Below are 27069 nucleotides of genomic sequence, written 5' to 3' on the forward strand. Positions count from 1 at the left end.
CTTGCAAGGCTCACCCTGCCACAGTCCCCTGCAGCTGACTGCTGGGCTGGGGATAGATGCGGAGGTGGGGTGAGGGTGAGAATCTGCATTCGTGGGCTGCCTTACCTGATGCTCAAGTCAGATAAGAACTGGGTTTGCAGGCAAGGAAGTCTCCAGAGCGGCTGGGACAAGTGTGGGAGAGCCTCCAGTGTGAGCATCCTACCCTGCAGGCTCCCTTCCCTACTCTGAGAGCCTATGTAATTTGTTGAGCAGTTACTATCTTTAACACATACACTTGTACATTTAAACACAAACACAGGCATACAAAGAGACACAACACGTAGATACACAAACACACGGAGAGAGACACACAGACATATAAACGCAAACACGCCCAGACCCAGAAACTTAACACACACACTATACATAGATAGAGAGAGATACATACACATACAAAACAAATGCACACACATCAGACACATATCTCATAGAGACACACACACATCATATATACAATACACACACATACACACACACACACTGCACCATCAGTCCCCTCCTCCAGTTGGGAAGGGGAATTCCCTGGCTCTGACCCTCCATCCTGATCAACAATAGTCAGAGATTTTACCCCAGCTTGGTTCTGAACCTGTGTCCTGCATCTGCCCAGTGGAGCCAGAGGCACCTGTCATCAAGCACCTTGCCCTCAGGGGACCCGTACTTTCAGGTTACCAAAGGCAAATCTCTGTCCTTGGCAGGTGCACTTGTCAGTTTACAGCCAGATCACAGGCAGAGAGAGCTAACCAGGACATGACAGCTTGCTTTGTATAAATAAATGGAGTCTCAGGCTAGTGAGATGGTTCTGTGGGTAACAACTTTTGTTGCCAAGCCTGATGACCTGAACTCAATTCCCAGAATCCACATGGTGAAAACAGAGAATCAGCTCCTGCAAGTTGTCCTCTGACCTCTACACAAGTGTTTCTCCCCAACACAAAACAAGTTACAAATGTAAAAAAGGAAATTAAGAAGAAGCTGTATCTCCAATTCTCTCCTAAGAAAGAGATTTGCCTCACTGTCTTTCAGAGGTCCATGACAGAGGGGTGGGTGCAATCGCATGTGAGCCCAAGCTTGGAATTTCCCAGGCCTGGTTTGTTTGTCACATATCCAGTGGGACTTCTCCCTGAGGTCTCACTAGATGAAACCAGAGGTTAGGTGAACTTCCCAAGACCCAGGCGGGACACTCAGGCTGTGATATTAATATTAACATGACACCTTGAGGACAAGCAGAAAGAAAAGAATATTGTCTAAGTGTGATGCATTTCTGTGTCACATTGGTAAGGGGTCAGTTATGTTAGCTGAGTTTTTGTCAACTTCACACAAGCAGGAAGCATCTGGGAAAAGGCACCTCAATTGTAAACAGAGACTGTTTGTTTGTTTCCCGACTGCCCAGACCCAAGTAACCACACAGAAACTATATTGGTTACAACACTGTTTGGCCAATGACTCAGGCATATTTCTAGCTAACTCTTGCATCTTGAATTAACCCATTTCTATTAATTTGTGTATCGCCCTGTAAGCTGTGGCTTACCGGGTAAGGTTCTGGCATCTGTCTCCTTCAGCAGTTACATGTCATCTCTTTGACTCCCCCTACTCTCTCCCTACATCTCTGTTCAGATTTCCCACCTGGCTTTACTCTGCTAAGTCATTGGCTGAAACAGATTCTTTATTAACCAATGCCAATAAACGTATTCACAATATACAGAGGAGAATCCCATATCAAATGTCTCTATCAGGTTGCCTATGGGCAGTTCAAAGGGCATTTTCTTACTAATGTGGGAGAGCCCAGCCCACTATAAGTGGTCCCATCCCTGGGCTGGTGGTCCTAGGTTCTATAAGAAAGCAAGCTGAGCATACCATTGGGAACAGGTCAGTAAGCAGCACCCTCCATGGCCTCCTCCATGGAGCTCCTGCCTCCAGGTTCCTGCCTTGGATTCCTACATGATTTCCCTCTATGGTACAGTGTAACTGGAACATGTGAGCTGTTATAAACAAACCCTTTCCTCCTCAAGTTGTTTTTGGCCCTTGTGTTTATCACAGTAAAAGAAAGCAAACCAGGACAAAAAGCCACACTTGCCCAGTGTTTCTGTGTCTGTGCCTGCATCCTGGCCTGCCACTGATGTGAACCGCCTACCCCTACCCCACATGGTGCTGAGTGACTTTCCTGGGGGTCTTCTTCTATGCACTCCATCGGAGGAGACTACTGAGCACAGAGAAGTTCTTCCCCAGGCCCAGCTGATGAGTCAACAAGTTACTACGGTCACCTACGAGAGCCTCGGCAAACCGGGTAGATGAGGTAATAAAAAGCTTCACCCAGCTTGGGTGGGGACTCTCAAAGCTGTGGGACTAGAGTATGCTCACTGTGGAATGAGGAGGACCCTGACTGTGGGGCCGGGGGACCCTGACAGTGGGGCTGGGGCTGGAAGACCCTGACCGTGGGACTGGGGAACCCTGATTTTGGGGCTAGAAGACCCTGACCGTGGGGCTGGAGGACCCTGACCATGGCACTGGGGACCCTCGACAACTTGCAGGCAGCCCCATTGAATCATCTCCTCTCCCACAGCAATAGCTCACTTAACCTGTGGTGGGGCCTCTGAGCCTGGCAGCTCTGTGAGATTTCTTTTTGGTTCATGAACTCTTGAGTCTCCTGAGTCCCCAACCAGCTCCAAGAGAGAGTTCTCCAGTCTAGAGCAAACACCTGCATGCAGCTTGCTGCCAAGGCTTCGCCCTGATCCCAGCTGCTCACTATGCCTTTCCACCATGACTGACCGAAAGCTCCCTTTCCAAGAGGGAGCTAAACCACTCTTTCCTTGCTTCTATGAGACAATGTGGCCATGGTGACACAAAAGTAACCACATTTGAAACTCTTCAGATGAAACAAAACCCAGTGATAGCTGCCATTGTCCAGAGACCTTCTTGGAGCCTTAAGTCCCAGTGTGTGTTGGTTCCCCCATAAGCTCCTGCATATAGAAAAAGTCCCTGAATGTCCTAACCCCAGGCTCTGACCCTCTAGTCCCAGGTCCCCAAGGCTCACACACTTGAATAAACACTGCTCCTGGGAGCAAGTAGAGAACTGCCTGTGGGCTGTGGTGGGGACACTCAGGGGGACCCTAGGTCCCCACTTTGGAACCAGGGTCCCTCCAGTGTCTCCTTCTTAAGCAGTTGAATTCTCCTCCCGTGAAAGGAGAGAATGAGAGGAAATGTAAACAGAATTGCAGAATCAGAGAGGAGGGTGGTGAAGACTGAGAAACATAAAGAGGGCAAGAGGGACACCCCACCAGGGATCCCCACAGCCTAAGTGTCCTACCACCCCAAGTTCAGGATCATCACTGCAGAAAGTATCATGACTAGATGAGGCTGAGCCAGAAGTAGCAGGGGTTGAGCCAGGCAGGTGTTACCCAAGATGAAGGACCAATCAGACACTCAGCACTGAGATACAGCGAATACTTTTCCATTAAAACATATTAAAGGTAATTCAATTGGAGAGGCAATGGCGAGAGGACCTGGGAAGGGGTATGGGAGGCTGGGGATTAATCTGAATCAGGAGAAGAAACTGAACAAGACTAAAGCAGGGGTCTGGGGGTGCAGATTCCTGTCTGGGCTTGGTTAATCAAGTCAGACAGTCTTTGATGGCTGGGAGTCATACACCCTACTTGGGAGACATAGGGTGAGTGGTCAGTGGGCAATATCACCGAACTGATTAAACAAGAGCTCAGGGAGCTTTCTTACAGTCCGCCGGAGTGTGGTGGGCAGGACGAGTAACACTTCACTGACCCATCTCCTCCTTCTACTGTAATAGCTGTGCAAGCAAGGCACTGTGAGCCTCCAGGGAATGGTGATGGGGGAGGGGCCTTTTCTCTAGGGGACTGCACCCCCCCCCACTCTCTAGCCCCTTCCCAGGCCTCACTGGGGCCTTGTGAAGTGTCCTGAGAGAGTTGAACTAATCATATCCCCTCTCTGATATTTTAATTCTATACTAGAAGAAATAAGGACACAAAGTTTTTATCAGAGAGAACAGTTTTTGCCACCCACACCATTTCAGCTTCTCCTTCAGCTAGAGCAGACATTACTAGTTGATCACTGATATTTTCCCCATCTATGACCAGGGTGGTGATCACTGATATTTTTTCCTCTCTCTGACCAGGCTGGGAAGTTTCCATGTCTTCCCAGTATAACAGTTCAAGCGACCACGACTGAGAAATGCAGAATTTGCACGCAAAATGAAACCTGTCCAGCCCTCCTCGATGCAATATGCTGCAAGGATTCTCACCTGATGTTGAGTTGAGGTGATAAGGAAACTCCAAGTTTGTTGTCCTCCAGCTCGGTCTGCCTCGTTCTCCTTTGTGTCCCCAGTACCAGACTGCTCACAGTGGAGAAGGACGGGGGAAAGGGGTGGGAAGCCCCACAGATTCCTGCTACTGCCCTCACACTGTGGGTCTGCATGCCAACCCAGGGCGCGGAGTGCACACACAGCGCACACGGTGCATGGCTGTTCCCTTCTCCCTCTCCCCCTCTCTCTCCTGCTTGGACACAATTATGCTAAAAGAGCAATTAGCGACCTCTTAAGCCTGATGGACTACTCCCCCATTAATCTCTTGCAATTATAAACCCCAAATCTTCACAACAATTGGTCCCAGATGCCCACTACAGGAAACTAATCGCCTCCTTCCCAGCTGAAACCAGCTGTACCACTGCAGTTTCTGGGTCAGGGAGAGAGATGAGAGGTCACACATGGCCAAATGGCCAGACACCAGGGTAGTGAGTCACCCTGCAGGGCCCGGAGCACCCTGGTAAGGCTTCTCTCCTCCTCTCGTGGCTGCCTGCGCACCCCAATCTGCAGTCAGCCTGGGCTCGTACCTCCCTGCACTCCAAGCCACTCTGATTTCTCATTATGAGCACATGCTAATTACTGCAGATAATTAGCTCCTCACAGCCACCCCGGCCGAGACACGCCACACAAAGCGACTCGGGAGCCTGTGGACATGGCTGACTGCCTCCAGCCCACAGCCTCTACCACCAGAACACCCTGCCAGCTGACCTCAGGTTGGGGAGGGACAGAACTAAGGTGGAGGCCGAGGTCAATGACACTTACGGCGCACAGCCCCTGCTGCTGCGGGCAGCAGTGACTCAGACCTCAGCTCTGCAGCTAATTAAATCAATATGAGATAATGAACGGCAATTAGAGGTCCAGCTAGGCACATCTTCTCTTGTAAATACTGTTTCTCTCCCAACGGGGAGCTCTTTCTTAATAATCTGTTTGTGTTTCATTTCCAGGAACTGTAATTCCCCTAGGAAGCTCCTGGGGAAGTGATTTGTTTGTCTATACAACCACGAAGCCATTCCTCTGGACTTGCCTGCTGCCATCACACACAAGCTGCTTCACTCTTTCTGTTTTCTGTTTGTTTGTTTGTTTGTTTGTCTTTATTTCTGATTGGAGCACATGCAGGAGTCTCAGCCCTCAGATGAAACAGCAATAAATCCTTGAAGAGGTTCGAGTGCTGGAGGCAGCCTGAGGACTCCCACTGCACAGATGGGAAAACTGAGCCAGTCGGCTCATCTCCTCTGCCATTCAGACCTCTCACCCACTGTGTGGTACCCGGAGGCAGGCTGCAGAGGGCATGATAAGAAGTCTCTGGCCTCCAGGAGCTTGCAAATTTGTCTAGAAAGACAGACTAAGGCACATAACAATTAGAGAGCAATTAAGCACCTAATTGTGTGGCACCAACAAGCTCTAGGTTCAGTGAGGGTCTGGGGACCGGGGAGAAACAGCAGCATCAGGACACGTGCCTCTTCACTCTCGTTACTTCCCACCAGACCCTGCTTTCTGAGCTCTGGGCTTTTCTTTATTCATTTGGGGAGTCCATGGTACCCTAAAGTCGCATCATGCCTCCCCAGCCTGCCTGCTCCTTGGTTCTTTTCCCTTAGACAATCATCTACATCCACAGCAGAGTGTTATTCAGGCATAAAGGATGAAATGTGATACTAGGCAGAGACTGCTTGTTCGTTTCCTGGCCACCCAGACCTGAAAAATAACACAGAAACTATTTTAATTACAACACTGTTTGGCCAAAACTTAAGCATATTTCTAGCTCTTACACTTTAAAGTAACCCATTTCTAATAATCTGTGACTCATCATGAGACTGTGGCCTACTGGGAAGGTTCTGGCAGTGGCCGGCTTCTTTCTCCTATGGCAGCTATATGACATCTCTCTGATTCCACCTTCTTTCTCTCTATATCTCTGTTTGGATTTCTCACCTGGCTTTACTCTACTAAGCCATTGGCTGGAACAGCTTCTTTAATAGTAATAAACCCTATTCGTAGCAGACAGGAAATCCACATCAGGGGATGGGAACAGACATCACCATGTCAGTGGGATATGCCAGCCAAAAAGGCAAGCATTATGTGCTCTCTCAGAGACTCTGGATTTACACACATGTGTGCACACGTGCGCGTGCGCACACACACACACACACACCTATGACATGAAAGAAGAGAAAGACAGACAGTGTGTGTGGGGGAAGCAGAGGTCTGAAGGGAAGGACAAAAGAGAGTGATGGGTGGGGAAAGACAAATACCACACATCTGCTCTCACATGGAATCTAGACCAACAAGGGAAATGAGAACAGAAGGGAACCCATAGGGGAGGGGACTGACATGGAGAGGAGGAGGGGAGGCAATGGGGAGAACAGCAGCAAAACAAGATGATACCGCCATGACACGATGTCGTTAAAGCTAGCGATGTGTGTGCAGCATGTTAGTGTGAGCCTTCCTCACAAGGTCCCCATCTTCCCTGGCTGGACCAACTGTCCTGGAGACCACCCCAGTCTCCCAGCAAACCCTGTGTAGGCTGAAAAGTCCCGGAGATGCAACACACCCTGTTCCAGGACTCAATCCAGGTTCATGAAACAGTTCAGAGCAGGGTCAAAGGTCAGGCATGGGCACTGCCACCAGTCTCCTCACCTTCCTTCCCACGGGGGGTACAGGGCTATGAACAGGAACCTCCCTGTGGCTTTGGGAAGTTTGGGGCCCTCAGACAGGCCACACCATTGTCAGTGTCCAGTACTATCACTGGCTCTGTCCAGGGCACACCTACAAACAGAATATCATTTCATCTGCCCAGACACTAGTGAGAAAGGTGTGTCAGCCCTGTACTGTAGACCAGGGGTCTGCAGATCAGAGAAGGGGCCTGAGTCCTGACAGGGAGCCCCAGTCCAGTTCAACTATACCATCACCCTCATGGCCTCTCTCTCTCTCTCCCTCTCTTTCTCTCTCTCTGTCTGTCTCCTGGCATTGTGTTGGGTGTTTGTTTGTGTGTCAACCTGGTACAAGCCCAGATATATTTGGGAAAAAGAAGGTTCAACTAGAAAAGAAATATGCCTCAACAGGCAAATCTTCTCTGTGAGTTCGAGAACAGCCAGAGCTACAAAATGAGACCCTGACTCAAAAAAACTAAAAGAAGAAAGAAAGGAATGAGGGAAGGAAATAAATTAAGGAAAAAACTGTCTCAAAAGATTGTCTCTAGGCATTTTCTTAATTAGTGATTGATGGGGAGGGCCAGCTACGGTGGGAGGAGCCACCACTGGGCTGGTAATACTGGGTTCTACAGATAAGCAGGCTGAGCAAGCCATGAGGAACAAGCCAGGAACAGCACCTGCTTCAGCTCCTGCCTCCAGATTCCTGCCCTGATTGAATTCCTGTCCTGACTTCCCTGAACGAACTACAAACTATAAAATTGAATAAACCCTTTCTTCCCCAAGTTGCTTTGGGTCATGACGTTTTGTCACAGCGGTAGAAATGCCACGACAGGTATGCTTGCATGTACACATCTGTATGCGTGTGGAGGCCTAGAACCGACATTGGTTGCTCCCCATCGTGTTCTTTGGGACTGAGTCTCTCAGTTAATTCAGTTTCCTAGCTGTTCATCTTTGTTCTGTGGATCCCCAGCCACCACCTTCTGAACACTGGAATTACCAGAGGACTGCCATTTTACAGGTATTTATGTGTGTTTGAGGGATTTGAACCCTGATCTTCATACAAGTCAGGTACCTTACCCACTGAGCTGTCTCTTTGGCCCTTAGACTTGTGACTCTTGTTGACACAGCTACCCTGCCCTGTAGTTGGCTAAGCCTGGGGACTTCAGAGACAATCCTTGTCTCTCCTCATCATTGTTCCTGATGCCAGTAATGACCTGGCCAGATGTCCTGACACCTCCCTTCCAACTCCCCAGAAAGCCTGGACAGGAAGACAGCCATCTAGCCTCCACTGTGGGTGGTTGCCATAGCCATCAAATGTGCAGAGCGTTTCTATCACTACTGTGGCTATAATAGCAATCAGTATTGATAGTCAGCGGTGGCTACCGACTCATTAACGCTCCTGGCTGGGTATTGCTCCCAAGGACTGCATGTGACAGGCTGAACCCCCATGGAAACCCAGGAGGCTGCACTAGAAACAGCTCCACTTTCAGATTGGAAACTAACGCTCAGAGAGGGTGAGGGGCAGGCAAAAGAAAGCACAGCCGGCAGTTTTCAGGGCCAGCACGGACCACCTCGTCTTCCTCTTTCCAGTGACCACCTCCTCACCTTCCCTGCCATGAGCTCTGCTGTCAGCCATGATGGGGTTCCCTGCCACACTCTCAGGAGTTCAAAAGTCCACCAACAACTCATACTGAAATGAGAGTTGAAAATTCTGCCAAACTTTGCTCTGCCCTCATCAACTTCTGAACAGCTGGCTGCAGTCCCGTGGTTTCACCGGATCCAGAGAATGTGAGATGACAGGCTCGCTAGAGCTGAAGCCACCTGACCCCACACACCTGACCCTTCACACAACCTGGTCACCCCTTCTGTGAGTCAGAACTCTGCTCTCTGGTTCTACCGGCCACCAAGTTCTCCTCCTCCCACTAGTCAAATGCGTCTTCGCCTCAGGGAGTTGATGCTGACATCTTGACTTCGTCTATTTTATGCTGAAATAATGGAACACTAGACAATGGAGGTGCTGCACAAAGAAAAGGGGGTTTCCAGGCTCTGCTGTCTGAGGGCCTGGTCTGGTTAGATGTAGAGGCAGAGGATTAGAGCCTGGGAGGCTAAGCAGATGGCCCATCTAGTAAGGTGCTTACTTTGAAAACACAAGGACCTGAGTTCAAATCCACAGACCCCACATGAAAGACAAGTGGTGTGTGTTTATAATCCCAGTCCTGGGGGAGTGGGGGTGGGATGATCACTGGGGTTTGTAATAATAAGGAATGGCGGGCTGTGTTCTCGCCCCGGATTCTGGCTAGCTTTCCCCCGAAATAATTACACGGAAACTGTATTCTTTTAAACACTGTCTGGCCTGTTATCTGTAGCCTCTTATTGGCTAACTCTCACATCTTGATTCAACCCATTTCTAATAATCTGTGTCTCACCACGAGGTCATGGCTTACCGGAAAAGATTCAGCATGTCTGACCTGGCAGCTTCATGGCGGGCGGCTCTCTGCCTCTGCTTTCTTCCTCCCAGAATTCAGTTCTGTCTTCCCCGCCTACCTATGTTCTGACCTATCAGGCCAGGCAGTTTTCTTTATTAATTAACCAATGAAAGCAACAGATAGATAGAAGACTCTCCTACATCAGGGATTTGCTGCAAGCAATCATAGCCCAGTTGCCAGGGTCCAGGCCAGTGAGAAACCCTACCTCCAAAACCAAAGTGCCTAGCCAACAGAGAAGTTAACCTTGAGCAACATCCCTACACACCTACACTTATACATAAGTATATACACATAGCTGTACTTACTCACACACAAACACACACAGGGAGGCAGACACATGCACACCTGTACAAGCACACAAACACACATACAAACACATGCATACGTGTGCACACAGAGGGCAAGGGATCAACTGATTCTGCTACCAGGAGCAAAATCAGCAGAACCTTGAGCCCCTCAATAAGCAACCTGCCCACATGATTTCTGTGTTAGCTGACAACACTGGCTCTTCCAGCCCTGCTTTTCAACACTGCTGCTTGTGGTAGGGGAGGGGGCCCCATGATGCAGCTTAGTGGGGAACATTCCTTCACAGGGGACACCTGGAGCCAACTTTACCCCCACATCTCCCCTAGTGCTAAGAAGCATAAAATAGGGCCGGGACCACCGTGGGCTAGACATCCTGTGGAGACTGCTGGCGAGCTGCATCAGCCAGCCCCTGAGAAGTGGTGCTCACTGCAGCACAGGCTGGAGGCTGCTCCTGGAGGGTGAGGAAGGAGACCCAACCCCAACCCCAGTCATGTCCTGGGCTACTGAAAATCAGCCTAGCAAGCCCAGGAAAGCCAAACTTGGCATGTGAGTGGGGATGCCAGCACCCAAGACAAACCAAGCTTCTCTTCCGGATTCCAGATCCAAATGGGCACCCCCCAGGGACCTTCCTGAGCTGCCCCACACCGGTTGTTCTGCCTGCAGGTCATCCTTTATCACCCATCTTCCTGGAGAGCACTCAGTTGCCCCTCTGTATCCCTTCCTGGCTTCCTCGGGGGTTCCTGGAAGGCAGGATATGGCTACAGGGGAGACCAAAAGCTCATGACAGCTCCTAACCTGCAGCTACTTTCGGCCAGACAGATACAATTATGTTACTAATCTGAGATAGAAATGGTCCTGTAATCACAGTGCTCAGAAGAGGGAGCCAGCTGAGGGTCCACCAGAACTGAGGATCACAGGACACAGTAAAATCGGGTAGTGACTGAGCTGGAAGCTCCCTCCCTGGTAGCTGGCTTTCATGGTTCATGGTGCCAGAAGGTGTTACGCAGGCCCTGGGGGGTGGGCAGGGTGGGAGTCATGCTTCCCTAGCTGTGAACCCTTTAAGCTACTGGCCTACCAGGGAAGATGTGCCTGCTGGTGCAGTAAAGCCATATGACTGTTATGGAAGTGACCAGTGGCTTCTGATCAGATCTGAAGTGTGCTCCAAAGAGGGAGCTCATGCCTGATGGAAGTCCATGGCTGGGGAGGGGACAGGGAGAACCTGCTGCTGTTGTTCTGCTAAATGGATGTGAGGCCAAAACGCCATCTAAACACTTAGGTTTATACATGTGTGTTAGGTTAGTGAGGCTCTCAGCCTTGGTCAGAGAAACCTCTGTTTGCTGTGAGTGACAGCAGCTACTGACTGACAGCTGCTCAAAGCGCTGAGAATAAGTGACTGTTGAGTGCTCAGCCCCAAATCAAGCATCTCTATCACAGCCCACCCACCCCAAGACTTGAGGGAGCATTACAGAAGAGGAGACAGAAAGGAGTAGTAGCCAGAGCATGGGAAATAGCGCTGTCTCCTGGACAGGACACAGCGGTTGCACATATGACCTCAAAGCAGCCATGATTCTCTGCACACGATCAAACATGTCAACATTCCATCATGAAGAGGGAGGGGCTGATGAAGAGCTGATGGCTACTGAAGCAGGAAGAGTCATTTTCTTCAGTGGTGTAGGCAATAGTAAGCTGCCCGAGATGGTCCCACCCAGCCCCACACTCACGCAGGCGGTGCCGATGAGATGCAGCGGGTCACAAGAAAAGATGGGAAAGTTGGGGATGACTTGTTGAGGAAGCTAAGGGGTTCAGCAGCAGTAGTAGGGAGATAAAAGAGAGAAGTGGAGGGAATTGATTATATACATGCATAAGATTGTCAGAGAATGAATGTTTCAGTGTTATGAGCATGTATACATGAAGAAGGAACCATGAGTAGAGTTAGGGCTGGGAAAGTGTTCAGTCAGTAAGCATATTTCTTACATTAGGACCTGTGTTTGATCCCCAGAACTCACATAAAGATCCAGGTGTGATGTGCACGCCTGTAACCTGAGTGTTGGGGAGGTGAAGACAGGCAGATCCATGGGCTCACTGGCCAGCCAGCCTAGCTAAGTCAATGAGCCAGCTGGTGAGAGACTCTGACCCCAAACAAGGTGGACTGTGCCTGAGGAAAGGCACCTGAGGTTGACCTCTGGCCTCATACAGTGCTCACATGTACACCTGTGCACTCACACACACAACAGGTCACAGTTGCACAGGCTGGGTGTACCTTTACCCAAGGCCGGGGACCCTGAAGATTGCAGAACTCTCTGAATGTTCACATACAGCTGAGCATCCCTAACACAAAATTCTGAGATTCAGAGTTGCCTAAGCACACTACTGAGGTGCGGCCAAGCACAGGACGTTCCAGGTTCCAGAGCTTCAGATGAGGGATATTCATGACCTGGGAGGGGGAAGTGTAAAGGTGGATGATACCAGGAGCCCTCAGGAACTATGCCAAGGAGGCAAGATCCATTCCCAAGAGACATCAGCCCCATGCATTGTCCAAGGATGCAAGGACCCTGTGTGACTCCTTCCCAGCTCTGCCTTGAGCCCAAGTCAAGACGGATACTTGATTATATCCGGAGCGGAGTTGAATGAATGAGGCTTTGGTGCTCTTAGCCTTGGCCTCCTGGGCTACAAACTAAGGACTGTACACATTTTCCTGCAGCTGGCCTGCACAGAGCACATGTGGGGTCAGCAACCAGCCCTGGGTGGCCCAGAATCTCCTGACAGATGAGGTAGATCCCGGTGACATAGCTGTTATTGATCTGAGCAGGTTGTTGGCAGAGAGGAAGGTTGTAATTGCCTCTGTTGTTTCATTGTTAGCACCCAGAGGGGAATTAAAACCTTCAGCTAATGGGGTGCCTAGTCCCAAACCTGAGATGCATTGACTCCAGCCAGGTCCCTGGAATACCAAGTGGATGCTCAGGGCATCATTTTTAAGCAGATCCTGCCTGCAGTTGAGGTTCTTTGCAGACCCAAGGAAGGGATGGGTCAGGGGTATCGTCATGGAGAGGCTTAGTGTCTCTAAGATTACATCGGGAAGTATGAGGATTTCCAGGAGCCCCAGTCATAAGCACCACCCACCTCCAACCACAGTGGCTTCAGTATACACTCTGCAGTGATTCAGATGGGACCATGAAGGCCCCTTGATGGAGACCAGGTACTGCTTAGAGCATGTATGTGGAATCCTGTCACTGATGCCCAAGGTCAGCCAGCCCCCACTATATCCCAGGAGCTGGTTGGAAATGCTAACTCCTTGCTGTGGCCAGTCTGGCCAATCTACAGACTAGAATCTACCACTTACTAAGTGAGAAATCTTGATCTGAAGTCGTGACACAGTACAAAGAGGCCAGTCAGTAAGGTGCTGCTGTGGGTTAGGTACAAACTCAACCACTTAGCCCTGACTTCCCTCCCTGCTCTGAACATCACAGTGCTAAGTAAAATCAAAATTTTACAAGAAAGGTGGTTGTAATACCACACCATTCAGGGTAAACATTCAAACCATGAAATTCCTTTAGTGTTTGTCACAAGCCTGAGGACAGGCCTGTCGTTCATACCCAAGACTAATCAATAGTCAACACGTTAATGATCTTACACAGACCTACTACTCAGGGAAGAAATACGCCTCTGAGTGCAAGTGAATGAAACTGACTCCAAGGTCCAGGTACACGAACTTAACCAATACACTCTTGGTCTGACTTTTATCACCTACAGAGCAGGAAGGTTTCCAGAAGAGACGGCACAGCCTGGGAGAGTCACCTCATTCCCCAATGACAGGAAAGCCAACTTTTCTGAAGGCTGCTATTTCCTGAACATATGTGTCTCACACAGTCCTGGGATGCTGTGGTGGCTGCAACAGACCCAGTCCCCAACCCCAGACCTGAGGAAAGGAACTGGGGTTTCTCCCCCACCAGATTCCAGACAGCAGCATCTCCCTCCCTGCCCTGCTGTGAGCCAGCACATCCCTGTCCTCCTGCTCCAGCGGCCCCTCACCCACCCCCAACTCAGCCCATCTCCTGGGCTTACATCCAAGCTGAGAAGAGATGGGGCGTATTTCATCCAGGGACGATCCCTCATCCCGTCACTGATTTACAGGGAATGAGAATTTCTCCCTAGGCGGACCTTCTCCCACAACCATGTTCACAGCTCCTGGGAGGAGGGCCAGGGTGGCCTTCCAGTATAAACTGGGGTTCTGGTGGGAACAGTTTTCTCTTGGGCCCGGGGCTCCCACCTGTAAGGTTCCTGGGATGGGGACACGGACAAGACAGTAAGCAGAGCACTCCGACATGGCTGAGCCAGGAGGCTGGGCTTGCCCTGTGCACCTGCCCATTCCCAACCCACTTCTTAGCCACACTGGGTCTCTGCATCCCTATCACCTCACAGAGTGCAGGAAGTGGCCTTTGGTGACCAGGGACAGCTACACCTCAGCTGAGATGTAAGAGCACCCCCACAGACACGACCCATTTTCCACAGAGGACACACCACGGCCAGGACTGCCAAACCCTCCCCAGCTGCTTGTCCCCGTCAGCTTTAAACTAAGGATCCAGATGTGTGCAACTTTATGAGCATCACTGCAGAAGGACTGGGTATCCTGGGGTGAAACCCAACTTGGCCACTTGTGACAGGTAACTCCCCATGGTGAGGGCTGCTCTTTGGCAGTCTGAAACCTACATCAGTGTGCTGTTTTCTCATTGGGGTTGTAGCTCAGCAATCTGAATAGACACAGTTATTGTCTTATAGTTTGGGGGTCTAGGCAACTAAAATCAAGATGTCAGAAATTGCCAAGAGAGATCATTAGGTAAAGTCTTTTCTTCATAAGCATAAAAAACAGAGATTGGCCAACTTCTGACTTCCAGGTGCATGTGCATGAGAGAGAGAAACAGGAGAGAGGAGAAGAGAGAGAAGAGGAGAAGAGAAGAGATTAGGATGTCAATAGGTGGCAGGGTCAGCTCTCAGCAGCATCTGGAGACATCTCAGACATCTCCCATGGATTTAAGTTTGAACATTGGTTTCCTGTTATATTGCAGAGGTGCCTGGGCCTTTAGGAGGAGAACCCTTGGAGGAGAAGTGGGCCACTGGCCTTTGAGGGAAGTGTGAGGGAAGTCTGGTTCTCACCTCTCTCTGCTCCCTGCTCTTCAAATAAGTAAAACAGTGAAGAGGTCATGGAACCTGAGATGATGATGTGAACGCTTAGTGTGGTCAGAATGGTGACATCTGAGCAAGATCTGAAGGGATAGCATTCTAAGAAGAGAAGTTGCGTTACAAAGGCCCTACAGCAGGGAAGCACCTAGAGGTGAAATGAAGGACGACCTCCGTGGAGCTACACGGGTGGAGAGAACCAGGGTGGAAGTGAGGCTGGAGGTTGCCAGGAGCCAGGCAGGGCTTACCACTTCATTCTATATGGTATGGATTCCAGAATGGGTTTCTGTGAGAAAACAGCTTGTCAGAGGTGCGGCACACTCAGCCCTGTTTACTGTGGAAGTTTGGGCGGCACCTTGACAGGAAGAGGGGGGAGAGCTTTAATGGTAGTGCCCCACCCCTGGTTCCTTCCTCACTCTGCTTCCTGTTCTGAAGCGCTCTCAGCAGCCTCTGCCGCCCTACACTCCCTCAGTTACAAACTGAGCAGCCCATGGCCTGTAAATTCTGAGACTATGGGCTGAGTAAATCTCCCCTCCCTGCTGACGTCAGGACTCGAGGTTAGAGAAACATGAGAACAGGGAACACAGACAGAATCGGGCCTCACAAGGCAGGGCAGGGCAGGTTCCTGTCCACAGCAGTGCAGGACCTCTCTTGCCACTAAGGTAACAATCTCAGGACTGCAGTGAGGGTCCGGGCAGCCAGTGAGGCCCTGAGCTCGGTGGTGCCTTTGGGACGTGCTCTACGCTATCTCCGTTCAGTTTTCTAGCATGCCGCCATCTTTGCCTGCTTCCCGGGTGCCAGGTCTGAAGTTCCTGTTACCTTTGCCATATGTAAAAGCTCAAGATCAGAGCGGTGGTGTCTCCTTTTCGTCAGGTTCCTCCATAATCCTGTCTCTCCTAGACGCTCAGCCAGCTCAGAGTCACACCTCATACCCCCTGGGGTTTCTGAGGTCAAAGCTGAGGGTCCAGCTTCAGATGTCAAAGAATGGAACCCCAGTCCTGGTTCCACTTTCCCTTAACCTTTGCTCCACTCTTTTTCTCCAATACTTCCTTTGATTTATTAACAAAACTGTTATTTCTCCTACTTCAGGTCAGGCAGTGCGAATCTGACAAATAGATACAGGAAAGATGAATGGGAGGGGAGGAGCAAGCACGGAGGAAACCAAACCCCAAGACAAGCAAGTCCCTCACACTTAGGCCTGCATCCGCCGAGCTTCTGCTGGCTTTAGACCTGCTGCCTGGCGTCCCTTGCAGAGGGTAAGCTCAGTGTCTCCTTGTCTGTCACATGGCCTAGCAGAGCCTCATGCTGACCCACACTTGGTATGCACCCCAAAGCATGAGTCCCCAGGGTCCACCACAGTTCTTCTAGCCCACTGTGCACCCTAGGACAGAGACTTAGCACACCAGTACCTCTATCACGGTCCTAGGAGAGTTGGTGACAGAGTCCCTGAAGACAGGAAAAGTCTGGCAGTCATTAAGGAGCCCCTGGGAGCTGGATGCCATGCAGGCCTGAACATCCACACTGGCTCATTTTCATGTTTCGTTCATCTTTGTGATACAGAAGACCATATAGGGCACAGTGGTCAAACACAAGGGCAGGTCCAGCCTCCCATGGGCATGGTGGGAGGTGGGAGAGAGGCTGTGTCAGATGGGCCCTGTTTCAACGGAGTTCTGTGTACAAGGTGCTTGGGCAAAGGGCAGACACAAGGAAAGCGAGATTCAGCTGGGCGCCCACAGCCTGACAAGCCAGATGGCAGTGATAACCTGGGGAGGGAGTTGTTGTCCTCTATGAAATACAGCCAGGCTGATGGAAATGCAGGGGAGAGGGGAAGAAGCCGGGGATGGTGATTTGTGTGTGTCTCGATTGGAAGGCAGGTCTGGGGATGGAGCCTGGCATTCACAGGAAACAAGGGCATGCCGTGCCCTATGGAAAAGGAGTCCCTGCCACAGCTTCCAAAGCAGCAGAAACTGTGTGTCCTTGGCACCACATAGAAATGGCAAAGACCCCCCAGGGCCACGCTGGTGTCCCGCCGTGTGTCCCCTCAAAGGTTCTCTTCTCAGCTCCAAGGAATGGCTGAGCATGTCCATTGTGTGCTCAACTTTTTAACGTTCATGAATTTAGAGTGGGTGCACTGTATCAGAAGTAAACTGTGCCTCAACCGAGACAGCATCTTTTCATTTATTTTCATTGTGTGTGTGAAGGTGCAGACAGATGTGCATGCCCATGGGAGGCTAGAGGAGACCACCAAGTCCTCCTCTGACACTTTCTATTTCATCCCTTTGAGGCGGGTTCTCTCACTGAACCCGGAACTCTCTAATTTAGCCAGACTAGCTGGTCAGAAATCTCCCAGGATCCTTCCCAGCTCCGGATTTATAAGCACTGACAGCCATGTTCACTTTTATGTGGGCATAGAGATTAGAACTCAGATTCCCAGACTTGTCCACCAAGTGCTCCCACAACCACTCAAAGAGTGCTGACTGCTTCTGCCCACAAAGACAGTGAGCTAGGTCTGGCTGGGTTGCTATACCCCAAGTTACCAGTAGGTGTTGCTAGCCAGCCCATCCTTCCTATACCCAATACTGAATAAAACATCTTCACTCAAATGGAAATGTTAAAGATTACATTGTAGCCAGTGAGGGCTATCGCTGGATGGTGAGTTTGCTTCTCCCCAGGCAGACAACATAACAGGCTCAGTCCCATGGCACACCTGTCATTTGAAGTCTCTCTGCAGGAACTTTCTGGGACGCAGCTGGGACCCCTCTCAGCCTCCTCCCCAGGGGAGCCTGTGAACACTGTGGTCACTTGTGGACAGGCCTATGAACAGTCCTACTCCTTGGGTCTTAGTAGACATCTCTTCCCTGTCCCTTCATAGTGAGATGAACACAATAACAATATTTTCCCAACTCCCTCTGAGGAGAAAGTCAGGTGTTAAATGGAAGGTTTGCTTGAGCGCATCGCTGGGACCTAAGCAAAATCATATTCAGAAAGTCATATTTACTATCTCCATAAAGTAACCTGCATGGCAGCATGCAGGACCCAGATAGGAGGCTCAGATGCACAGAGAGATAAATCAGGCCTGTCACAGGGGTGTGAGCCTGTGAGGCACGGCACTCCACCTGGGAGGGACAGGTGAGGTGCTCGGCAGCTGTGGAGATGGGGACTCCTGGAGACATAAGAGGGAGGATATAAGTCCCCAACAGAGTCTGCTGAGACAGTCCATGGTGCGCCAGGGGTGAATAGCCATGTGACAAAGATAAAAGGGGACAGACTCTCCGGACAGGAAACAGCTCATGAGAATTCCAAGGGCTGTTGAAGCAAGGAAGATAGGAATGGGGACCTCGGGGTTCAGTGGGTCAAGTCATTGTTGCTCAGGATGCTGGAAGCTGTGTCTGCTGGACAAGAGTGAGTTTCATCCAGAGGAGGAGACTTTGGGCTGATTTTCCCACAGTCACCAAATGGCTGGACAAGGTCCTCTGTATAGAATGAGGAACAGAAAAGGAGAGGAAGGGATGTATGACCAGCGGTCAGCACCTAGACTCTTGGCTCTGTGCCTCCCTGGAACATCACTTTGTCTCATGGTTGGCATGCCACCATGCTCTTCCAGTCAGTGGCAACTTTACCTGACCTCTAGGCCAAGATCTATCCCACACTCCAGCAGGCCTCTCCAGTTGCCAGCATCTTCCGAGGGGAGTCCAGTAGGTTCTGCTGTGAAACCAGAGTTTCTGCCTGTCCTCTCCGTACAGTTTTCTGGAGGAGGGTTCTGTTCCAGAACTCCATCTCTGCGTCCAAACATAGGAATCACAGCCATGCACCACCCCGCAGGTTTTTATGTGAGTTTATTTTTCACATTCACAAGGTTAGCACTTTACCCACCGAGTCATCCCACTGGCCTTGGAAAGAAAAAAAAAAAGCAATCCATTCATGGCTAAAAGAACAGATGAGCTGAATTTTAACACACCCGTCAACCCAGCACTCAGAAAGCTGAGGCAGAGGAATAGTCCAAGACTAGCCTGAACTACAAAGCAAGACCCTGTCTTACATAGGAAAATTTTATTTAATTTTAAGGATTTAATATGGTGGTATATTGTTTGTGTTTTAATAAATAAAGCTTTCTGAAGCCATACAAGTCAGGAAGTGGAGGCACACACCTTTAATCCCAGGATTTGGGAGACAGAGGCAAATGCATCTCTGAGTTCAAGGCCACCCTGGGCTGCACAAAATTGAATCTGTCTAAAAGAAAAACAGAACTCACAAAGAGGTAATCCCAGCACTTAGGATCACATGCCTTTAGTTCCAGCACTAAGTAGGTGGAGACAGGAATGATAAGACAGAGAGAGGAACATAAAGGGGAAGAGAAAGGAACTCAGTGGAGTGTGGAGTCTGAGGTTTGGTGGAGACAGGATCTTGCCCTTTTGGTTTAAAGATCTGGTAGAGGTAAAAGGTCTCTCCAGTGGTTGTCTGCTTTACTATTCTGATCTTCAGGTTGAACCCCAATATCTGTCTCTGGGGTTTTATTATTAATGCTACACTTGGCGCCCAAAATTGGGGGTAAGAATTCATGGAAAAAAAAATAACATCTGCCTGTGGCTTTCCAGCCACCGGCATAGCCCAGAACTACAAGCAGCTGGAGTCACTGCCCTATTGGCTAGGTTTTTCTTTCTTCTCTCTTGGTGGGCTTTCCCTGAACCCCGTTCTTGGGCTGCTGCCAAACTAGGCAGCTGTCTTGAATTCCTGTCAGGTTTTTACTGTTCTATGCAGCAGCAATAAGCCTCACATCTTCATCAACATCGTGGGCAGATTTGATAAGAAAATTGGGAATTCTTAAAGAGAGAAATTATTTAAAAGAGAGAGCTTTTCCCCACATTAAAAAAATTGGAAGCACCATCGCAGTGGAAGGATTTGGATCTCTGTGTGATAATATGCTGGACAGTTTGAAAACGGAATGATACAGTGAGAGGATCACTAATTTAGATGAGATTTACATAATGTCAATTGTAAACATTATTAGCATTATCATTTTGTCTTATCACTAAAAAAAGTTTACTAATATGAGTGCTAAGGTTCAGGTCTTAGAAACACTTAATAAAACAGATCATAGAGATACTCAAACCGAGACAGAGGAATTTAATGGAGAACCAATTTCAGCATTGTATTATAAGAATAGAGAGGAACAGCCTAAGATTTTCAAACAACTGACTTTAATATATCCAGTGCCCTTACAAGACTTTGCAAATGATAGAGCAAGAGTTGATGGACTCCTGTGGCAATGTTAGATTCAAGGAGATTCAAGGAAGCAATAGTTTTATATGGCATGCACTCACCTTTTTTGAAGCAAATGTTAGACTTGAGGTCAGTTTATAATAGAATTATCCCTAAAGACTGGATAGATTTGTTTAAAGCTGTATTAGAGCCTGGTTCACAGTTACCATGGAGTACCTGGTTCGAGAAGAGACTAAGACTATTGAACAACAGAGTAAAGCTAGAGATAGGGAAATCTCTCAAGATCAAATTCTTGGAGAAAGAAATTATACTACTGTATAAAGGCAATCTCGACATGATGGTCACATCCTAGCTTTACACCATGCAGCAGTATTTAATGTTTGGGACAGAATTGAAGAAGTGGGAAGGAAAATTTAATCATTTACTAAAGTCAGAGGGCCCAAAAGAAACCGTAACTGATTTCCTACAAAGATCGACATCAGCAGTAAATAGAATAATACCAAACTTAGAAGCTAGACAAATAACAATCTAATCTCTGGCTTTTGGAAATATTAATTCTCATGGAAAAGAAAAATTATGCTGCTAATGGCAAGGTCAGCACCTTTGGAGGAATGGATCCGAGATACAATTAATATTGACTCACAGGACCATGATGACACTTGGGTAGGAGAGGTGATTTCCAGAGGTATGAAGAAAACTAGAAATGTCAAGTGTTTAAAATGTGGCAAACAAAGTTGTTGACAGAGGTTTCTGTTCCACCTGGTCCAGCAGCCATTCAGTCCCAAAGAAGCACACAGAAGTCTACATTAACTGTAAACTGGTTGGATTATTAGCTTAGGCTTCTTAATAACTCTTACATCTTAAATTAGCTCATAATTCTTGTCTGTGTTAGCCATGAGTCTTGGTACCTTTTGTCAGTGAGGCATTCTCATCTTGCTTCCTCTGTGACAACTGTAAACTGAGCCTTTCTTCTTCCCATAATTCTCCTGTTCTGGTCACCCTGACTATACTTCCTGCCTGGCTACTGGCCGATCAGCATTTTATTAAACCAGTATAACTTAAAAACCTTTACAGGGTAGAAGACCATTGTCCCACAGCACTTTCCTCTTTTTTTTCAAAACAAGATTTCCAAATCTAATCTCCTTTGTTTAGATTTTTTTGCTTACCATTATCCATAGCAACTCATAACCAACATTCTAAACAAAGAAAAATATCCATAATCCATTTTTGGGAATGTGGTCATAGTTTTCTAGGCTGTTTCCTGCTGATTGGGGGGTGCTGATAATCTTATGGGGACCTAAAGAAAATTTAGAATTATGGTCAAGTCCTGACTGGAGTATTCTGTGAGGCTTGATCATCTCAGCTAGCAGTCTTGAAACTGTTCTGGATGTAGAACTCAGAGGAAACGCTAATAGAGATCCTCTGAAATGTCTGATCATCTGAGACATCCCCTCCAATTAGTGATTTCTTAGGGGGTCTTCCTTGATCAAACCTAATTTTTCTTAGCCCAGAATGAATCCACAACCTCTAATTTCCTGTAGAAACAAAAGCGAAACCTCTTCTCCAAAGTAAGATACCTTTTGACTTAAATTTTGAAGTCAAGGCATTTTCAAAATACATATGTTGGATTAATCCAGAAGCATTTATAATCCAATGTCTTTTAGCAGCTGTTGCTCCTTCCTCAGCAGTCATACAAGTCAAAGGCAACACAATAATATACAGTATCCAGACTCTGTGTGTATTTTCCATCTTTATGTGGCTTTATTTTAAACTCTATTTTTTTTCTTTTTCTTTTTAATTTTTAACTTTTTAAGACAATGTGTATCTTTGGCTGCCCTGGAACTCACTCTGTAGACCAGGATGTCTGTGAATTCACAAAGATCCACCTGCCTCTGCCTCTGCCTCCCAATGGCTGAGATTAAATGTATGTTCCACTGTACCCAAGTTTGCTCTTTCTTTTTTTAAAAAGTCTTTATCCTTTTTCTTTTCTCTCCCAAACCTACAAGTATTTTTAACACACTGTAGAACATTTAGAGGTTTTCTTACATCTGAATCAATTTTTACTGTATATCTCTCTTTTTCTGATCAAATGAGTCTTTGATAAATGATATGGCTAGGATTAGAGCCGTGGCTTTGACAGCTGGATCCACCCCATTTCTTAGCTTTCTGAGAGTCTAGCCTCATGGTGGAGATACTGGCAGGAGCCATATTTATTGCCACAACTCTGTGGAGTTTTGAGGTCTTGTCACCACCAAGAAGCATGCTGTCAGCTATTTATAAACACCATTTGAGTGTTTTGTGGCAGACCCTCTTTAAAGGACTGCAAGGTTTTTGCAGCTAAAGCTGAATTAGGAAGCCTCTCTTAAATGAGACACACCTGCCTCTAGCAAACAGAGCCCACCTGAAAAAAATGCTGCTACCAAAAAGCTGTGTTGTACTCTGTTCATTTGTGTCTAGGATTACTTCCCAAACTCTTTCTCAGGTTTTAAATGGATTTGGCTGTCCACACTGGTACCATTTGTTGACAGAGGTTTCTGTCCCACCCGGTCCCACAACCATTCAGTCCCAAAGAAACACACAGAAGTCTACAATAATTATAAACTCGGGCTTCTTATTAACTCTTACATCTTAAATTAGCTCATAATTCTTGTCTGTGTTAGCCATGTGTCTTGGAACCTCTTATCAGTGAGGCATTCTCATCTTGCTTCCTCTGTGTCAACTGCAGACTGAGCCCTTCTTCTCAGAATTCTCCTGTTCTGGTCACCTTGCCTATACTTCCTGCCAGAATACTGGCCAATTAACATTTTATTAAATCAGTGTAACTGATAAACCTTTACAGGGTATAAGATCATTGTCCAGTAGCACAAGGTCACCTTAAAGGGGGTTGTAAATAGGGCATTCCTAGAAACAATGAATTTTCTAAGCATAATCCATTCATAATGCCCCTCCCTTCTGAATTATGCAGAAAGTGTGGCAAAGGCAAGCTTTGGACTAATGAATGTAGGTCAACAAGAGATATTCAAGGTAATCCTTTGCCATCAGGAAATATCTTGAGGGCCTTTTCACAGGCCCTACGCCAAATCTGGTTCAGTCATTTTCTGCTATCATAGAGGAAACTCCTTCCCAGAGCAATAAAAGAACCTAATGGCCTATTGTAAGAAAATATACTGCTTTGGATAATTGAACAGCTAAGAGAGAACAAAAAATAAGGAGAAACCATAAAGTAAGTATTTTGGCAAACTTCTATAAATGAAGAAGACCAAAATTAAAAATACAAATAAATGGCATTGTCATTGAAAGTCTAGTAGACACAGGTGTAGATGTAACAATAATTTCATCAGAATCTTGGCATTCAAACTGGCCTCATCAAGTTTCAAATTTTCAGTTTTTAGGGATTGGAACTTTATCTCAGGTAAAGCAGAGTGCAAAATGGGTTGAAAGTATATGGCCAAAAGAACAGAGAGGAATATTAAAAGCATGTGTGGCTAACATAGCAATGAATTTGTGGGGACATGATTTGTTATAGCAATGGAATAATCTAATTAACACTCTCCCTATCTTAGAAACAAACCATAAATTGATGTATTAATGTATGTTTCTGGGAGAAATATTACAAGATATGAAGAACAGTCACCAACCATTCAGATTGTACAAGAAGAGGGTATGACAAATGCTGATCTTCCAAAGGTACCAACAGCCCTACCTTTAAAATTATTGATGACAAACCTGTTTTGGATTAAGCAATAGTCTTTAAAACAGAGAAACTACAGGCTTTAGAACATATGGTATAGGAGCAACTAAATGCTCAGCATATTGAAGAATCGACCAGCCTTTGAAATTCTTCTGTATTTGTTGCTTAAAAGAAATATGGAAAATAGAGAATGGTAACAGATCTAAGAGCTACTAATAAGGTAAATCAGTCAGTGGGATCTCTATAATTTGGAATTCTTCTGTCTTCCCTATTGTCCAAAGTATGGCCTCTTATAGTTATTGATTTAAAAGATTGTTTCTTCACTTTACATTTATAAGAAAAAGACAGAGAAAAATTTGCCTTCACAGTACACAGACTTATTAATTATAATAATTCTCAACCTGTCAAATGATATCAACAGAATATTCTCTCACAGGGAATGTTGAATATCTCCACCCTGTGCCATTATTTTGTGAGTCAGTCATTGGAAATGATATGTAAGCAATTTCCTGAATCTATAGTTTACCATTACATGGATGACATTTTGCTTTCTGACTCAAATGTGGATAGTGTAGAAAGAATATTTGAATAAGTAAACAAAAATTTGCCTTATTGGGGATTACAAATTGTTCCTAAAAATACAAAGAGGATATTCTATTAATTATTTAGGCTATAAAATTGGTTTGCAAAAAAATTAGGCCCCAAAAGGTACAAATTAGGAGAGGTCGATTGTGGACTATTAATGACTTCCAAAGATTGCTAGGAGACAATCTCATCTACAGAGCACTATTGAGATAAAACCTGATGAACTGATTCATTTAAACAAAATCCCAAATGGTGACAAGGACTTAAATAGTCCCAAGGAATTATCAGCTGAACTGAGAGAGAATTGACTTTGATTGAAGAGAAATTACAGAAGGTACATGTAGATCCAAAACTTAACTGCATTCTGATCATATTACCCTCCAACATTCCCTACAGAATTTTAATGCAGAGGAAAGTTATTCTCTTAGAATGGATTTTAAACTAATTGAAAAATTAAAAACTTATGTGAATGAGGTCTCTGAGTTAATTCTAAAATAAAAATGAAGACTTTTTCAATTACCAGGAATAAACCCAGCAGAAATTATAGTACCTTTTAATAAAGATGAAATTGACAAATTATGAGCAAAAAGTAAACCCTGGCAAAGAGCTTGTAGTAATTTTTTGGGAGAGATTAACAACAACTATCCCAAAAGCACAGGAATTCAACTTATAAAGAGAACTAACTTCTTCACATTGTATGGGACACACCAATAACTGGAGCCCCAACATTCTATGCTGATGCGAATAAAAAAGGAAAGGCAGGTTACAAGTCAGAAGATTTAAATACAATGGATCTAAACCTTTATGATTCTTCCAAAAATCAGAATTATATGCCATTCTTATGGTAGTAAAGGATTTTAAAGAACCTCTCAACATAGTTACCAATTCACAATGTGCAGAAAATTGTTTTGCATACTGAAACCACTGAATTTATACCAGATGAGACATAATTGACTTCATTATTTATTTAGTTACAAGATATAATCAGGAATAGAAATCACCCCATATACATAACACACATCCAATCCTAGATGGATCTGCCAGGTCCTCTAGCACAAGGTAATACATAAATTGATCAATTATTGATTAGAAATGTGCTGAAGGCATCAAAATTTCATTTAAAAACATCATGTCAATAGCAAGCGTTTAAAAAAGACTTTTCCATTACATGGCAATAAGCCAAGGAAATTATAAGGACATGTCCTATTTTTCTTTATATAACCAAACACCTCTACTTGCAGGAAGTAACCTAAACAGTACCCAAGGAATTAAAACTAGCAGATTGATGTCTTCAATCTTGCAAAATTTGGAAAACTAAAATCTACACACCACATGATTGATACCTATTCAGGTTTTCAATGGGCAACTGCTTTAAATTCAGAAAATTCAATAGTAGGAAGATAGGATAGATAGATAGATAGATAGATAGATAGATAGATAGATAGATAGATAGATAAAACAAACTAAAAAAATCAACTGATATACTTTAAAGATGTACTGACCTCAGAATTGAAATTAGAACATGTGTTAGATTGGGGAAGGGGCTTTGTTTTTTGTTTTCACAGGAGAAGAAAAGCTATGGATACCATCAAAATTGATAAAGATTCTATTTGAACAAAAGACACCTCTTAATTAGAAGAGATGATATCTCATCAAACAGCATGGCTGTTTAATCTAAACTAATCTATAAAACTAACAAATGCTTTTCATTTAATCAGATATAACTTGCGAAAAAAAAGATTCTCCACAAAATTAAGGTTAATAAAGGGGTTTGTTTCTGTCTTTTCAGGAGAATGAAGGCATCCACCTAAAAAATATGAAGACCACTGGACAAATGAGACATCTGAAGAAAAGGAACAAATGATAAATAAAAAAGTCTAAAGAAAAAGTGTAAATTGGCCTAATGGTATATAACATTTCCAACACGATAAATTTTCATAAATTTTCCCAAATGTTTGTTTCTGCTATTCTCTACAGACAAATGGTCTTTTTGTAGTCCTAAGCAATTAAAGATTAAAGCTGGCTTTGTAGTTGGAGTGTGACTCGCTCCTTCTCTAAATCCAGGCATGTTTATTAAAGTGAAATTCAAAATCTCTGTCTCATGTCAGAAGAGCCAACTGATATGGGACATAAGAAAAACAAACATTTAATGACTATTTTATTGTCACTAATTTCATAATCCTTTAGTTTTAAATTGACTCTTCAACAGCTTTTCTTAAGGTATAAGATCTTTTTTGCCATGATATTAATAGTCACATAGAGTACTAACTAATTCTAGGGAAAAGTTTCTGTACATGATTTTGAGTTTGAGTCTCTATCAGTTTTCTGCTGTGAACCATGAGCATGTCTAACAGTGACCCTTGAAGTCTCCAACAGGAGGATGGTGCCCCACAATGATGATTCCTCCTGGACTATGATAACCCCACTAAGCTGAAAAACACCACATAAAGATCAGCTTTGGACTATAAATTTCTCTGAACAATTTTGAGGTGACTAGTTGAGATGATCAAGCCTAACAGACTAGTCTAACCATGACTTGAGACAAACTCCGTACTTTCCTATTACACAGAGACTGGACAACAAATTATACAGCTACCT

General features: G+C 46.1%; 1 long non-coding RNA gene across 1 annotated transcript; it reads left to right on the plus strand.

The window, feature by feature from the left end:
• The first annotated feature begins 15478 nt into the window (after positions 1-15478).
• Positions 15479-26366, plus strand: LOC125411268 (uncharacterized). The gene is made up of 3 exons (XR_007235286.3): positions 15479-15637; positions 16065-16231; positions 26261-26366. It is a non-coding gene; the product is annotated as an uncharacterized LOC125411268 (long non-coding RNA).
• The last annotated feature ends 703 nt before the right edge of the window (positions 26367-27069 follow it).

The sequence above is a fragment of the Myodes glareolus genome, chromosome 2 (genome assembly GCF_982192425.1).
Source record: "Myodes glareolus chromosome 2, mMyoGla1.1, whole genome shotgun sequence".
Lineage (NCBI taxonomy): Eukaryota > Metazoa > Chordata > Mammalia > Rodentia > Cricetidae > Myodes > Myodes glareolus.